Source organism: Colias philodice, chromosome 12 (genome assembly GCF_061535455.1).
Source record: "Colias philodice isolate Cphi_HAF_F1 chromosome 12, ilColPhil1 Martin Lab GWU primary, whole genome shotgun sequence".
Lineage (NCBI taxonomy): Eukaryota > Metazoa > Arthropoda > Insecta > Lepidoptera > Pieridae > Colias > Colias philodice.
The window spans coordinates 782,844-800,012 of record NC_143097.1 but is presented as its reverse complement, the minus strand read 5'-3'; the positions used below and the strand labels follow the sequence as shown (position 1 = coordinate 800,012).

At 31.5% G+C, this 17,169-nt stretch overlaps 1 protein-coding gene across 2 annotated transcripts in view; it reads right to left on the bottom strand.

Annotated features, from left to right (window-relative positions):
• Positions 1-17,169, bottom strand: part of LOC149483738 (netrin-1-like) — a 131,276-nt gene that overhangs the window by 112,043 nt on the left and 2,064 nt on the right. The window lies entirely within an intron of this gene.

Here is a 17,169-nt window from a genome sequence, read left to right as displayed (position 1 = left end):
TCAAAGTTGACAAATCATCACCGATAAGTGTGTGCAGATGATATTATGCACAGACACGCGTCGCTTTATATTTAAACAAAAATAAAAGCAAGCGAAAATGGCTTTTAATAGAGTATCATAAAGTCTAATTTATCATATACGGGAAACATCCTTCAAGAGATTTGAAATTTGAAAATCGAACTGTGTAATAGAGACACAATAATTAACATTTTAAATAGCGACTTTATGTAGTTACAATAAGGTTGACTTTGAAGTAAATCATTTGTTAAGGGGTAGTGTTTGCGTACGGTGGCTTTTGTAAGGAATGATAATCCGTAGCGAGCGTGCGTGATCGCGACCGAGCACAGATTAAAAAAAGTATATAAAAACATACTACATTGATAAAAAAAACGTAGAGAATACAACATTTGCATTTATAAATTAAATTAACTTGTGGCAACGGCTTGGTGTAAAAGGATTTATAACTTTGATTAAATGAGGAATAAATGGAGCGAGTATAAGACCATTCGGCTTGTGACTGTATAACTAACTACAAATTATCTTTCATCCAATTAATAATGTTACAGCAAGGCTGAGTTAAGCAAAATATATATTAATGAGAAATTAAATCTCTACCCTTTCCAATTAACAAGTAATTAGCCTGTTAGCTAGCATATGGTATAATGATATAATTTACAAGTATCAAAAACGCTTAATTTAAATATCTTTATGATCTTCATTTATTTTAGATTAATTACTACATAATATAAAACAAAGTCGCTTTCTCTGTCCCTATGTCCCTTTATATGTTTTAATCTTAAAAACTAAACACAATTTTGATGCGGTTTTTTTTAATACATATATAAAGAGTGATTCAAGAGGAAGGTTTTAGTACAATTTATTAAGTTTTAGACAAAGCGGGCAAAGCCGCGCGCGCATCGCTAGTTAGTTATAAAAATGTAAATTTATGGATAGAACGATTATACAATATGCATATCAAGCTATATTTTCAGCAATGAGCTATAATTATTTATGTTGTAACATGAAACACAAATATAAATGATTATATGTGTATTTATTTTAATGCAAAGGATTACGAAACGAATAACTTGTATTTTTAATTTAATTAGCGTGTGGCAACGACACTGTAAAAGGATTTATGTAAGGATGTCGCTTTTACGGTTCATTACACGTAATGTTATTTATCATGTTTGCTTTGAGATATTTATTTCATTAATTAAATAAACGTGTTTAATTCGTTCAGCTTAAAATTCCTGTAAGAGATATTATGTTTAGCTCACCGTGTATAATAATAATTAATTTTACATGTAGAGTCCACTCATTTTATTCTTAACTAGCTACACTTCACGGTTTCACCCGCGTGGCTATGCTCCTTTTGGTCTTAGCGTAATGATATATAATCCTATAGCTTTCCTCGATAAATGGGCTATCTACCAACGAAAGAATTTTTCAAATCGGACCAGCAGTTCCTGAGATTAGCGCGTTCAAACAAACAAACTCTTCAGCTTTATAATATTAGTTTAGATTAATATATTATTGATTAATTTTACATGTTCACCATTTTCTTAATTTGAACGAAAACATTAAAAATTATTCATTCAATTTGTAAGGCTAATCTAACTTATGTTAAATGACAGCTCTGTCATCCATCACCGTCGCGTCCCGCCATATTGCTTCAAGCAATCCCAGTTTGACTAATGGCATTCCCGCCAAACTGATTTATTAAATAAAATTAATGCTTGATAAACGGCCCTCCCTCAAGCAAATTATCGAGGCTCTTCGCCTTAAATATTCTTTTTTTTTAATAAACCTAGACATTGGCGCGTAAATAGAATGTCTAGAGGTCATAGGTATAGGTAAAGGCATTCTCTATTAAAACTTATTTCTTGGCTTAAACGCTTCAGTTGATAAAATAAATATAACAACGTATTTATGCATTTATCTACGAAAAGCAAACCACAACAAAAATACCCAATACAAAAAAAAAGAATGGTATTCAAACTTTTCAATTGAACCTCTTTTGTTGATTTTTTTGCACGATCTAGTAAGGGACGTAAATCAGCCTCCCCAACATAAACCTTGGGGTTTAGCTAATAAAAACTGGGGTGCGTCGCAATGAAACGGATACAATAAATAAATGTCGTAATTAACTCTATTCATACATCAAATTATTCGTATTTAGAATGTTCAGCAAATTTATATTTGTAAACGACAATAGTACAAAGCGCGCGAATTTTATGCATTTGACAGTTGGGGGCGGCCATCTTGACATTTTAAAGCCGGAAGCAACTTATCAAGGGTGACATTGCTAATACTAAATAAGTTATTTTAACTTATTAATGGCTTTTCGAAAGTAGCAATTTGTAGCATTTCCTTATTTATCTATTTTTTGTTCACAAGCGGCACCTCACATCTACGCTCATATTGTAGATAAACACAGCAATATAACATATTCTTATATCTTTGACATTTATCCTATTCTGCCCACCAGAGACTAAAGAGCAGTAACAGCCCTTTTGTGATTTTTCGTTTTATTAGTGATTCTGAAAGCGGGTTTCTTAAGCTTTCTATTGAATTAACTTACTTATTTCTAAGACTATAAGAATGGTTTTTATTTAACAGTTTTCACTTACTGCAAACGAAAAAAATTAACAATTTGGCGTGATTTCCCAACTAAAATACAGTATAAATTATACTGCAGATTAAATTTTAAGGTTTCATAACTAAAATGCAGTAAGCAATATAATTTTACAGTTCTTTAGATAGTTTTATATTTCTGGAAAAAAATTAAAAAAAAAATTAATACGCAGTAAAATTTACCGCCATACAAGCTATTTTTACTGCAAATTAAGAAAATACAATTTATTGTCACGAACTCCCAACTAAAATGCAGTAAAATCAAAGCTTGTCGCATTTTAGTTGTGAATACTTAACATTCTTTTATCATTATAAACTGACTAACACGCAGTAAAATACAGCATTACTGCAGATTAGTTTGGATAGCATAATGACACAGATATGATTATTCCTAGCTAAAGTGCAGTTAATGTTTTAAATACTGCAACTGTGAACTAGCTATTTTTCTTACTGCACTAGTAAATTGAACACTTTTTTCTTAAAAAACTAACTAAAATGCAGTATTTTTTTGACCTTACTGCATGTTAGTTGGGTTTCTTGACAAAATAACTGATCCAAACGCAGTAATAGGGCTTTTTGCTGCATTTTACTAAGTTTAAAATGGTATTTTTTACAAAAAAGGCTATGCAGTAATAGGCACCAAAAAGAATAAATGGCCATAATAAATTCAGTTATTAAGATATATTTTTTTTTATTGCTTTAACGTGTGAACCTATGCCTTTACAACCTTTCTGCATTCAAATTTTTTTGCTTATCATTCTGTTGATTTTTTAAAATCAATTCTTAACTTTAAATGCGTTTTACTCGAAATCGTGATTTTGCTGTTACTGCACTTTAGTGTATGGTGGGCAGTATTATTCTTATTCCAACATTTTTATTACTATTTAGTCTGTGGTTTCACTTCCATATGAAAGCTTTATTATTCCGAACCGATACATATAACTAGCTAAATAGTCGCGCCGTCATGTTACAAAACACATCATAAATTGTAATACAAGCGAGCAGTTAGCAGTCCTTTAAATAAACGGGCCTAAATACGTTGCCACACTACGCTCGTAAATTTTCATAATATTCGTGTATTTTTGACATGTTTTTTTTCATCGATACGTTCTGAAATTAAACACGGCATAAACACTGTATATATATTTAGAATATCTGTAGTTTTTATTTAGTGTAAGTGGTAATTGTATAAGAAGAATCTATTTTCATGTGTTTTTGTTTGGCTTGCCAAATTTTTACCTGGGATATTTTAAAGTCATGTAATATTGACAATTTACAAGTGTAATGCAATTATGCTTATTGAAGTTAAACAACATCACATACTAAATATAGCTTTATAATACTTCGAATTTCATCAACTATTGTGCTTTTTTTTCAGATATGTAATTGATGAACAGATGCATCCTTTTATGATTTGAAGTGGCAGTTCCAATGAATTGTGGCGAGTTGCCAAAACGATTAGTTGCTGATCAAATGCTATTTAGGATAGAGTGTAGGAAACGTGGACTCTATTATGTAGTAGTGGTCCGGGAGCCAGCAGCAGATTTTATGACCAAGTTCCTCTCAAGCGGTAATTAGTAAAATGCATCAAAGTATAGTATTATGAAGCCTCGTGAACGTCAGCTGGAGCTCGGTTGGGGGGAAGAGCGGTTGTAGCCTCCCGTATCAGCTGACGGTTTTTCCACCAAGATACAGCCAGCTGACATATATATTTATCCACAGTTACATATAAGCTATCATCAGGTAAATTTTTGTTTGAGAGGAAATAACGGAAAATAAATTTTTCTTTAAATTTAACTTTCATGTTCGAGACACCAGCTGACGTATAATAAATACACCATGTTGTAACCAGCTGACTATTTTTTTTCGTTGAGATATTGGGTTAGCTACAATTTGACAAATTTTTAGCTGAGAGGAAATGAATGAATGAATGTATTTTTTTTCCTATGTGCGTGGGAGGCTACAACCGCTCACCCCCCCAACCGAGCGCCAGCTGACGTTCACGAGGCTTTATAATACTATACTCTCATGCGTCTGACGAATTATCTCTTGAGAGGAAATAGTTAACCAAATTTGCATCTGGCTCCCTAACCATAGATATTTCTTGTAATTATTAATGAGAAATGATTTTGCCACTGAATATAACTTGATATTACTGTGATAATAATGTTGATTTTACTGTGGATCGCTCCAAATTGACTTCAGTGATATCATTAACGTACACGAGTAGATGTAATATTGTTTTTAACTCCCACCCCTTTTAAATTGCCCTGAAGAAGATTGAATAGTGTTTTTTTTTTGTTGAAATATTGTTACATTTGTATAAAAAAATCTATGGAAATAATTCTTATCTATATTTATTACAAAAAGAAGCAGCAGCAACAGATAATCAGTTATGATTAATAATTGTTCCAGGAGATTAAATAATAATTCATTTTCAAAATTTAGGTAACGTTTATTTTCCCTACTATTTAAGAAGCACAAAGATACCTTAAATCCATAAAATTTTTAATTTTAAACCAAATCTTCTTAGCAAATGCATTCGTACCTAACTTCGTAGCAATGTGTGCACACCCCTAACAGGCTAATAGCGGATTTACGTTATTTGAGTTAACGTTGCAAATGACACTACAAACTGTTTACACTCTCGACTCCTTTCAGTAAGCGAACCTCTCTAATTAGGCTAGGCGGCAAGACAGGCCCTGGAGTGGGAACACAATGGGGGGGGAATGAACCTTAAACTTTGTAATGCGCTGCATAGTATAAAGAGAACAAGTAGGTAGGCCTTCTCCTGGCGTTTAGGATAGCACAGTACAGTACGAATCAAACTTAATGGCGGCTCGGAACATCGTACAATCCGATGCGCAAAAAACAATTTTAGATATCAGAGGAACTTTAAGGGACGAATACATGCGCGCAGGTGCATTCGCAGCTAACTTCCGCCATTAAGTTTGAATCGAACTGTACCTAAACTTGCGAGGCACAGGGTTGTCACTGGTCACATCGGGCGTGCGCAAGCGCTCCGCGTACATACAAACGGCGCGATGTATCTTTGTCCGAAGTTAACTTACTTTTTCTCTTTATACTATGTGCGTTGCCTCGAGAACCATTGTATAATTATTTTTATATCATTGACAGAACAATGAGGGAAATAAATGTATTTAATGCTTTGTTTGGGGTTGTTATGAATACAGCGTGTAATGTTACTAGTGTTATCTAATTGTTACGCTTTCACGGATGTACCACTATACTGATTTTGTTAAAGTTTTACACATAATATATAGTTGCATATTTAAAGATTAGAATGGGCTTTATTTTGAAAATCACTTCGTTATGTGAATAGGTAAAGTTTGTACGAAAAGCTCACGCGGCAGCTTACGTGAAGTTTAAGCGAATGAAACGATAGACGATAAGCTATCGATTAACTGTAATATTACTACGAATCGTTCATATTGACGATATGATTTTCAATTCTATATCCAAATAGGTATATATTTTTACTCGTACGTAGGTAGGTACCAACTTGGTTTCAATAGATATTTATCACTACCTAACGATTTTCAGTCTCGTTTCAGTGAAATTAATAGTTTTTTAGATAATAAAATGAACATTCGTGCGTGTTTGAAAAGTGTAAACATGATTCCATAGCTTCCGTCGTTATGAAAAATAAACATATATGTATTTATATTGCTCTACTTCTTGAATATCAAGCTTGTCTTTTTTACAAAACGTTTTTCTTATATATCTGTCATTCGTGTTATTAATACACGGGAAGTATCAACGACTTCCTGTTGTATGCAGTTATAATTTTATATGTTTGTTCGTGGGTTATACATATAGGTTATACAGAATTATTGGGTCGATTGTGATGAAATGTTTTATGTAGAGCTTTTTCATCTATCTCGATCCCCATAAATAATATGTTGTTGAATTGATTCTACGCGTGCTCTATAGTCGCTCTGTGGTCGGTAGTTATTGGGTAGTTATTCTCACACCGCGCTGGTATTGTACAAAATTCTAATGACATTTTTTCTTCTCGAACGTAATCTGAATCACACAGTCTGAACTCTGGTATAGAAAGTGTCACCATCGAACATTATTTAAAAGAAGAAAAATGTACTCTATAATTATCAGAAATTATTTTTTTTTTAGGACAAAACCAGATGGCTGATAAACATACATAAATAATTGTAAATAATTACTTATATATATATAATTAACACCCAGACACAGAGCAAACATCTATGTTCATCACACAAATATTTGCCCTGGGTGGGAATCGAACCCACGACCTCTGGCTTGGAAGGCAGTGCCACTACCAACCAAGCCAACCGGTCAGTATATTAAAAGTTACTTGATAATTTCGTAATTACCAATAAGATATCAAAAAGAGTCGCCTATTCAGAATGTTCTGTCCAGCGCTACAAGCAAAACAAATTCGTCAAAACATTCACAACTTATATAAATAACAAAGTTCCAAGGTTTCATTTACATGGAAACCGTCTGTCTGTCAATAAGAAGGATGATTCAATTATTTTGAGTGCCCTCACAATTTAATTCCTCTCCCTTTTAAAGTCATAATACAATGTTTTATACGTCCTTATAGAACTTTTAAAAACTTCATGATCATATTTTTAGAAATTTGATTATAAACAAATTTCTAAAAAGTTATAACTTTGCGCTATTTTGTTTTTCCTTATTTGTTTTTATTTTTATTGGAGAGATAAACATTCTAAATATAGAATCTTATATGATTTTATTTTTTTTATTTCCTACCGATTCGAAAAGCAGTTACTACCTACAGGGAAGAACCGCAGCAAGGAACTCTAGGTGTTCTATTAAAATTATGTCAATTAAACAAAAAGACTTTAGAATAATAATTATGCATTTACTTCTTTCATATTATAATTATTCATTAATACTAGCAGGCTCACTGAACTAATACATTTTTAAAATTAGTTTAAAATCTTAGCCTCTCTACACATACACATAATATGCTTGGATTTATACTACATTTTCAATAAATATGACGGGTTCGTTTTACTGTTTTACTCATAACAGTCAATAGAATGTTATAAAAATAGGATAATATTCGGATTTATACTAACAGGAATAACATTTGATATTACAATTATGTACACCTTCCGGTTTCTCCCATAACATTATTCAATACAACACAAATGACATTAGAAAGGTACAAATACAAAATATCCCCAAAAAATTGTCATCCCTTATGCCTACACATTTCATAATTACTGGACCGCCCACTTTGCCACCAAAAGGACATTTCTCTATTGTATTCAAACTCAAACTCAACTTCTGTTTGAGTTATTTTATTACTCCATTCCAGGTATTATTTAATGAAACCATAATTTTTTATCGATAGTTTGCTTTGTTGTTAAAATTGTTTGGAATTGAATCATAATTTTTTATCGATACCAAACTGAATGTAATTCACTTATACCACAGAATATTTAATAGTAGAGCTTATATTATGTCAAATGACTTGTATAGTACCTATTTTATTATCTATGGTCATAATATTATAAAACTATGGTCATATTACAAAACTACCCGGAGACTCCGACCACCATCGCTTCAAGTGAGAATGGAGGAGGCAACCCTAATACTTCTCCAAAAGCTTACCCTTAACTAAGTTTATAAACAGAAGATAGTTGTAATAAATGTTTTTAAATAGATGTTTTTAATAATCACAGGCATAGTAGTTGTCGTTTATTAAATTTAATTGAATGCTGTCCTTTCAATTTAATCGATCGGTCGATTTATTTTCGATCGATGTATGTTCCTAATATTTTTTATTCTGATTTACATTTTATAATATGTATAGTAGCACAATTTTACCACAACAAAATAATAGAAAATGTGCAAATGCGATATTTTTTGTAATTTTCATAATTTTTTTTTTTGGCATTTGCGAGAAAGGAATCCGCATTTAACATCTTCCTCTCCAAGGAAGCAATCAGAGATTTTATTTAATTACCATAAAATAAATCATTTGGCATATAAATGCAGCAGATAACCTCACACGAAGAAATCGTTAATTATTCCTGACAAGGTTTATTGCTGCTGATAATTTAACATGTTTAACCATTACGGATATTTGCGTAAACAAACATTTCGTTTTATAATTTAAGGATTGGATTAATAATGTGTTTAATTAATTAATAATCTGGCTAATTTAGATTTTAATACGCAGACTGGTCTAAAATAGACGGTTTTGCGTGAATACTATCGTTGGCCGACGGCATTGCTCATATGGTAGCTGATAAAAATTAGCGTACATATGCATGTATAAAACGTATGCACGTTATATACACTCGTAGGTTGAACTGGTCAAACCTCAGGTTTGGCATAATGACTTTGTCAAAACCCAAATAAATGTAATATTTCGGCCTTTTACTAAATAATTTTCGTCAGTCCTTGTTTAGCCGAGGCGTCTTGTGCGCGTGCGATGCCTATGCTGCGTTCGCCTACGCCCGAGACTGCTGCTGACTTCAGTCAAAGTGTGAAATTCAAATGTATTTTGAGGATTGCCCGATGGCTTTTGCCAAACCTCAGATAAAGCAGTCCTTCCGCGAAGAGACTGTGTTTCGGGATTTGACTATTAAACACTCTATTTATTAAACTACTATAATCTATGTAACAAGTAAGCTATACTCTATCTAGGTACTAAATATGAATATGATCCAAAACGGTTTACTGCTTCTTGCGTAAAAAGGAACATAAATCTTGATAATTTATTGCACATTATTCATATTAATATAGATGTTAACTGAATAGTTATAGACTAAGTGTCGATATATAATGAAGAAGTAGCTTGTAAATTATCATTTATTGATGGATGTTTGTTACTCTCTCAATCACAAATGGATTATCTAAACGTGCTTTGATTTAGCACTGATATGAAAAAAGATCTAGATATATCTATATAGTTACCAAACGAGGAAAGCCACAAGGAGAAATATTATAATACTAGCTTTCCGCCCGCGGCTTAGCCCGCGTTTTCAAAGAAAACCCCACAGTTCCCGTTCCTGTGGGATTTCCGGGATAAAACCTTGTGTTAACCAATGAGTTAATCAAAGTTACCCTCTATATGTGTGCTAAATTTCATTGTAATCGATTCAATAGTATTTGCGTGAAAGAGTAACAAACATATATACATACACATACATCCATCCTCTCAAACTTTTGCATTTATAATATTATTATTAGTAGGACATAGCATTCGAAACATTTACGAGTACATTTTGCAAAGGAACCCCAGTAGAAGGAATCAGTAACCGACAAATACTTAACAAGATTAAAGGGGTCCACTGGACCCCAATCAAGAACCATCCTAGACAAATAAACGGACAGTTTGCTAAAAACGTTAAATACTAATGTTTACCGGCATTTTCTTCCAGAATTTTCCATGAATCCGTATATAGAGATCCCAGTTGTTTGTTGCTTGATTTAATTACGAAAAGGATAAATGGACAGGTAGGATGTTTGTTCGTCAATCAAGCTAGAATGGCTGGATCGAGTTCGATGAAATTTCATTGTTGGACAAACGTATAACCCTAGAACTATAAATAGGTCGTATAAATAGGTAGGTCGAAAAGAGAATAAATTTTGTTAATAAATGAATGAAAAAAAAGCCATGTAGTTACCTAATGCATGAAGCAGAATCGTGTGGTGAAAAAATAATAACGCATTTAAAGGATCAATTCTATATATAAATGCATTTAAATTTTATTATATATCATATAAAATATAAGTAAAATATGTTTCTCTCTTTATCCGGAAGCTTGGAATACAATCATACCTACACCCACTGTCATAATAAATAGCCACATTATTTTTATATTAATGTACAATTTTTATTTATAGAAAGAAATAAAATAAAATAATATGGTAACCAACAACGCAGAGGAATGCACTAATTGTCAAAAAACAGCAGATAAGCATTTTTTAGGCTTTATCAAAGCAGGCACTCAACGTGCTCTGCCGTTTGATGTTGTTTCGTTTTTGGTTTCATTTAAATTTATAACCTAACCAGATATCCTGTTAATTTTTTAGCAACCTGATTATTAAAATTTGGAAAATCCAAAAGTGCACGCCTCATAATTTTTTTTTAATAAATATTTATTAATTATTATTTTTGTTTATTTAATAACAATTAAACCACATCGAATCAGACCCTGAAAAATGAAAGGGTTCTATTCCTGAGCATACTCAAGCGTAAGAGAAAAAAAAAGACTCGATTAGTAAAGTATTTCGGTCGCTATCGTGTTAACAAGAAGTGTACCTGATTTAGTAAAAGCTTATTTTCAGACTGTTTGTATGCATTTCCTGAGAACATTTACTATGGTGGTGTTTATTTTTTTTACACCATATGAAAGTAGAGATTTCAATGAATAAAAGGCACCCCAAGTTTTTGAAAAAAGCTGATATTTTGACGGGTGACTTTTCGATTGAAAATTAGGTTGTTTTTTTGGTATTAATTCAAAATAAGGCGAAAAAATAAATATTTTCAATCAAATAAATTACAGTGTATTTGGGACATAATAAAGTAAGTTTCCACCAAATTTCGTAGAAAAAAAATAAATTTTGAAGTAGATAGAAATAAAAGACCAAAAACTTGGTTTTTTGAATTTTTCACCTAAATTTTTAGGTTATGTGAAAAAATTGTGAATACAAAAGTTGTAGAACTTTTAATTACCTACAACTTTGCCATTGAACTTTTTTCTATAGGACTTGTAGTTTTGTCGGAAATCGAGAGAAACCATTTTTTTCTCTTTAAAGCTCCCCCCTCCCGCTTCCCGAACTCGGATTGACCGTAATTTATTTTTCCTTACATTTTTATCATATTCCCCTCCTTTACTAATGGGTTTCATCCGACTGCGATTTTTTTTTGTTTCAAAAATTATCTACTCTAGTCTATAAAGACATTTTAAGTTTGAAAAATCAGATGTTTTGCGCGAAGTGACAGTAGTACCCACCTCAACGCTTCGCTTATGAGGCGTGCAATAATTCTTGAGTGTAAGTTCAACTTACTTAAATGCCCTTTTTTGAGTACATAGTAAATGATATATTATACAAGAAAATATGTAATTAAACTGTTCAAACGTTATAGTAAATAAACACGAACTTGATATGACGATATGTATTAAATTTTCAATGTCAAAGCGTACTTCTTTGTATCATTAAATTTAACGAACAGGCCTTTAAAAAATGTAATAACATGTAATATTCTAGCAATTATTATTTTTTTCTAATTTACGTCATCTGTTCTATACCTTCTTATTCTATGCCTATTATGATGAACTTGAAAGATTTTTTATTTTCCTTCCTTATTACACACAAAGTACTGAACATATTCGACTTAAACTTTTATTAGGAGTTAGATAACCATAGATACAGTACAACAAATTTTTTATCTCACACAAGTGAAGTCATAGACTAAAGATAGAATTTACAAAAAAAAAACTTTTTGCTTTTCAACAAATTGTTAAACAGCTCAAAGTCGAATTGAAAAAGTAATCGAAAACTCATATTACCGAAAGAGTGGTCACGTTTTCGGATATTTGCGAAGACAAAGGCATAAAAAGAGAGATAAAAGAGCAATGTTTTGTCAGTTAGTTCTTAATGGAGCAGGGGCGGATAACATGTGGCACGCGGGAAAAACTATACCCTGTGTAATTAAATCTAGGTTTTGGCTTCTGTGCTGATCAGTCGCTTGAAATCCTGTGTTAGGAATTTTTAAATTAGCCGAGTCGTTGCTTCGTACAATGTATTATATAGAACGAGTATATATACGTTAAAGCACACAATTTATAATTGTACAAAAGTACACAGGCTGTAGTCTAACAAATAATGTGATATTGAAAATTAAAATTAAGTGAATTCGCATGTCCCCTAGTGGGGTAAGGGGCAGATGCATTATACATCTGTTTCACTGATCGATTTTCTTTAGGGACAAGTAGGTGAACAGCCTCTTGTATCCTACCAGACCGAGACATTTTTTTTAATTAAGAGGAAATATATGTTAGAAATGTTTTAAATAAATACGATATACTTTGTATACTTGTTTTATTTAAAAGCCTTTTTAAAAAGCATCCATTATTTTCGCATATACCAAAGGTTATCTACCACTAGACAAGATAGCCGATGGATTTATAGGCATTTAAGTTTTCAAGTAAATTCCTTGTGATGACTCAGCGAATTTAATTCGAATTTTAGCAACTAAAAAAGTTGAATTGCGAAACTTTACGATATTGATTTAAAATTATATGATAGAGTTTTTAGACACATCGCTATTTCACTTTTAGACTCGGTAGAAAATGTACTTTTCTTGTACACTATGACTAAGATGTGAAATTAATAATAAAAATACATAGGTTGTATTAATAATAAATAAAAATATAGGTACTGAAATTGAATACTAAAAAAATGACATATTTAAACCGATAATCAATTTAATTATTTTATATACAATAATCAAATTATATTTTTATACACAATAATAAAGTAATCGAATTAGTGTATTGATATCGAAATAAGCAAGAATTTTTCTATTCATGAAAAACGCCATTATAAAACGGTATTTATTTGCTCTACAGAGAGAAAAAATATTTTACATATAGAGAATGAACATCATTAATTCATTTTTTTTACCCAGACATTTTTCACTCAGACATTTACATCCTGTGCAAAACTAAGCGAAGCTATTTCTCGTTAACAGAAAGTACAACGCAATTTATACGACACTAACATAAAAAATGCAATTTTACATTCCCAAATGAATTACATTACTTCTTACAATACAACCAGTTTCATTCGTAATTCCTTCAAATAAATCAAGCCTGATTTGATCTCCATTCACAGTTTACGAGTTTTTAGTGTTAAAACTCTCTGCTTTATGGTCGCGTATGAGATTTATTTTATAGTCGAAAGGTTGTCGATCAATTATTTCTTTTTTATTACGAGCCTGTGGATGGCGAGGCGTTTAAAAAATTAAATAGGTGTGTAATAAAATCATAATTGAAAAGTTTTTATAGAGTTAGAAATATTTGGTACTAGATTTCCGCCCGCGGCTTCGCCCGCGTTTGCAAAGGAAAACCCGCATAGTTCCCGTTCCCGTGGGATTTCCGGGATAAAAACTATCCTATGTGTTAATCCAAGTTACCATCTATATGTGTGCTAAATTTCATTGTAATCGGTTCAGTAGTTTTTACGTGAAAGAGTAACAAACATCCATACATCCATACATCCTTACAAACTTTCGCCTTTATAATATGTATATATTAGATATTAGATATTAGATAGGTATTACGAATCTTGGCAAATGGGCATTGGGCATGAATAAAAGTATTGTCGTTCTTCTTTTTTTGTTCTTCTGGGTTTATTTTAGTTCCAGTTTAGTTTTAAAAAGTAGACTAAGTTCACACCATACGTATCTACGCTAATTGACAGTAAAATAGACTTAGTTAATCTTTTTATTTTTACATAAATTGAACAATAGGTTATATTGATATATTAATTTATTTGGATATGGATATGGATTGAGGTTCCGGCTTCATTTTGTTTCCTTTGCTAGGTAGAATAAAAAGGTAACATCTATATATTGCAAATAGATATTGTTACCTATTATATAAATACGTATTATCTATATTAAGAAAACATTCTAAATAATAATAATAACATACTAAATGTAAGCCCTTTTTTTGGTATTTTATACATGTAAAATGACAGTAAAAATTCTAAACTGATAAACCATTGAACATACATTACTATAGTTAAATATCTCATAATCGTTCGGACATTCATAAAATTAAAAAGTTGATATATATTTATGATAATAGACAAACCCGGGCCACAAATCATAGCGTGGGCGCAGTCGCATTGTTATTGACTATAATTCGTCGAGATAAAAAATAAATTAGACTTATCTTGTGATACAATTAAGTTTGGGGTCATGTTTGATAATTGTATTTTTAACTGACTTTCTCGATAAGGTATTACTACGTTATTACTATTTTAAGGAAAGTTCTAGAGAGTATAAATCTCAAACTCAAACTCAAACATTTATTTATTCAATTAGACTTCTTCTAGAAGCACTTTTGAAACGTCATTACATATTTTAACATTTACCACCGATTCGGAAAGCAGTATCTAAGGAGAAGAACCGGCAAGAGACTCCATAGTTGCTTTTTTAAATCATTTCAGTTTTACAATTTAATTTTACAAAATACATATCGCACGCGTAAAGTCGAGACTATCGCGTTATATTAGGTATTGACTGGTGAAAAAACTAACAACTTGGGTGTAGATATTTTTCATTGAGTTTATTGGTGACATTTTTATTTATTTAAAATTTTCATAATTATCAAACGTCGATACATTTTTGCCTTTCTTTAAAAAAAAAACTATTGGGTACTTTTGGATAGTTTTCATTGTGCCTTTTAATACTATAGGGGAGACCGGGTTTGGTTGTCTCACGGGTTGTTTGTCACAGCGGTCTTAACACAAAACTGAACTATCGAATAAGTCTATTGAACAGCGTGGCAAGAGCGATACAGTGAAAACGCTGTCCCAACTTCGCGTCAGACCGCTCCGATCTGCCGTGAGGGCCTCACACGTGTTTATTGTTTTCGCACAGCAAAAGTAAATTTTTGTGCTGCTGTGTCGAACCTCGTAATTATACGTTCTTGTTTTACAGTAATAATCTTTCAGTTCATTTGATGATGATGAAATGTGTTTTATAATATCGTAGTATAGTTTTTTAGATATTCATTGATCGGAATTTATTTTCAATTTTATTTTCATAAAACGTGTTATGGGGCTCGTTGTCACAAATTTTCGGGGGCTGGTTGTCACCTATCAACCAGCCCCCTGTATGCGAGATGACTTTAATTGCGTTTTGAGGTTGTTTGTTTTAGCCGTAAATTTTCAATCAACACCGGAAAATCACCCTAACAAACCTGCTGGAAGTCCATCTGTCCTTGATGACTCTATATTGACTCACGATTATTATTGTTTGCTAAAATTGTGATTGATTAATATTCAGACTGAAATAAAGACCGTAGACACGGTTTCATTTGGTTAAGAGTTCTTAATTAAAAATTATTCCGTAAAATTATAAGACCAAAGTGTGACTTTCTATTTATAAATTGCCTGTTATTTAGTACGTGACTACCTACCCTAGGCATTGTGACAACCATGCCTGACCCGGGGTTATAAGTCACATTTTTCTTTAGAGTGAAAATACAAAATATTTCTACAACTGATAATATTACACAAAAATACGTTTATTTATTTTGTAACAGAATAATTACACTATCTTTTGGTATACAAATATCAATCCTAAACAACGTATTTTGGAAGTTACATAAAAAAAGATAAAAATGTGACTTTCATCCCCGCTCTCCCCTAATATATTATTTACTTTAACTAGCTAGCTACTATAAGTTATTATTCTGTGCTTTAACCGATCGCTTTATTTGCTGAAACATCTTGACGTACACCAAATAGTGGATATTATTATTAGTGGATATACATATATCTATTAATTATTATTTATTCTATAACATTGTAATAACAATACGTATATTTATAACTACATTCTTGCAAATAAACATAATTTTAATTTCGTAAATATGTACTTGTTCAAGTTTGTACCCCGCTACCAAAACGGCTTAATCAACATTGATGAAACTTTCACATTACGAATCTCGCAGTTCAAGTACAAGCCAATATTAATTAAATCTTGTGTGGGTGCAAACACGCCAAAATGGATGCTCCGTAGGTGTTACCTTAAAAAGAAGTGCTGATATTAAGTTAAACATTTGATATTAAGTTAGATATAAGGTGTAAAGGAAACGGTGTAAATGTTTTTAGCCGACTGTGACAAAAGGTTATGTTGTTTTGGGTTCTTATTTGGCACATTTTCGAGTATGTATATGTAAATCGTCGAGTAAAGGCTGAATGTTGAGTATGTAAGTACCTATATGAATGTTGTTATACAATTTATTTATATAATAGATGGAGCGAATACATTATAGTAATAAGTTAGTAGGAAAGTCTAGTATCATAGAGATTTATTATTATTTTTGAACCATAAGATAAATCTTATGCTATAAATAGCATTATATCAATAAATGGCTCTTACAACTATCATAGGTATTTCTTTTTTGATGTATAAAGTATTAACTAGGTATTATCTATACGGATTGAGCTTTACATACAAACATTATATGCAAGTAATGGTAAAGATACCATCTAGTTTCTTGTCGATTCTTCTCCGTTGAAGGGATCAGTAGTAGTTTAAACTTACTATTCATGAAAACTGGTTAAAGTTTACTTGAACAAAAAATCGAAACTTTTTGTTGTTTAAAATAGTGAAAAAAGCTCATGCAAGTTCGAAGCGGGTTACTAGTATTAAATAATCTAATTACGCTCCCACTATACAATTTAATAGCCATAAATACCAATTGTTTATTCTACCATTATTAAATTATACTTAACCAAAAG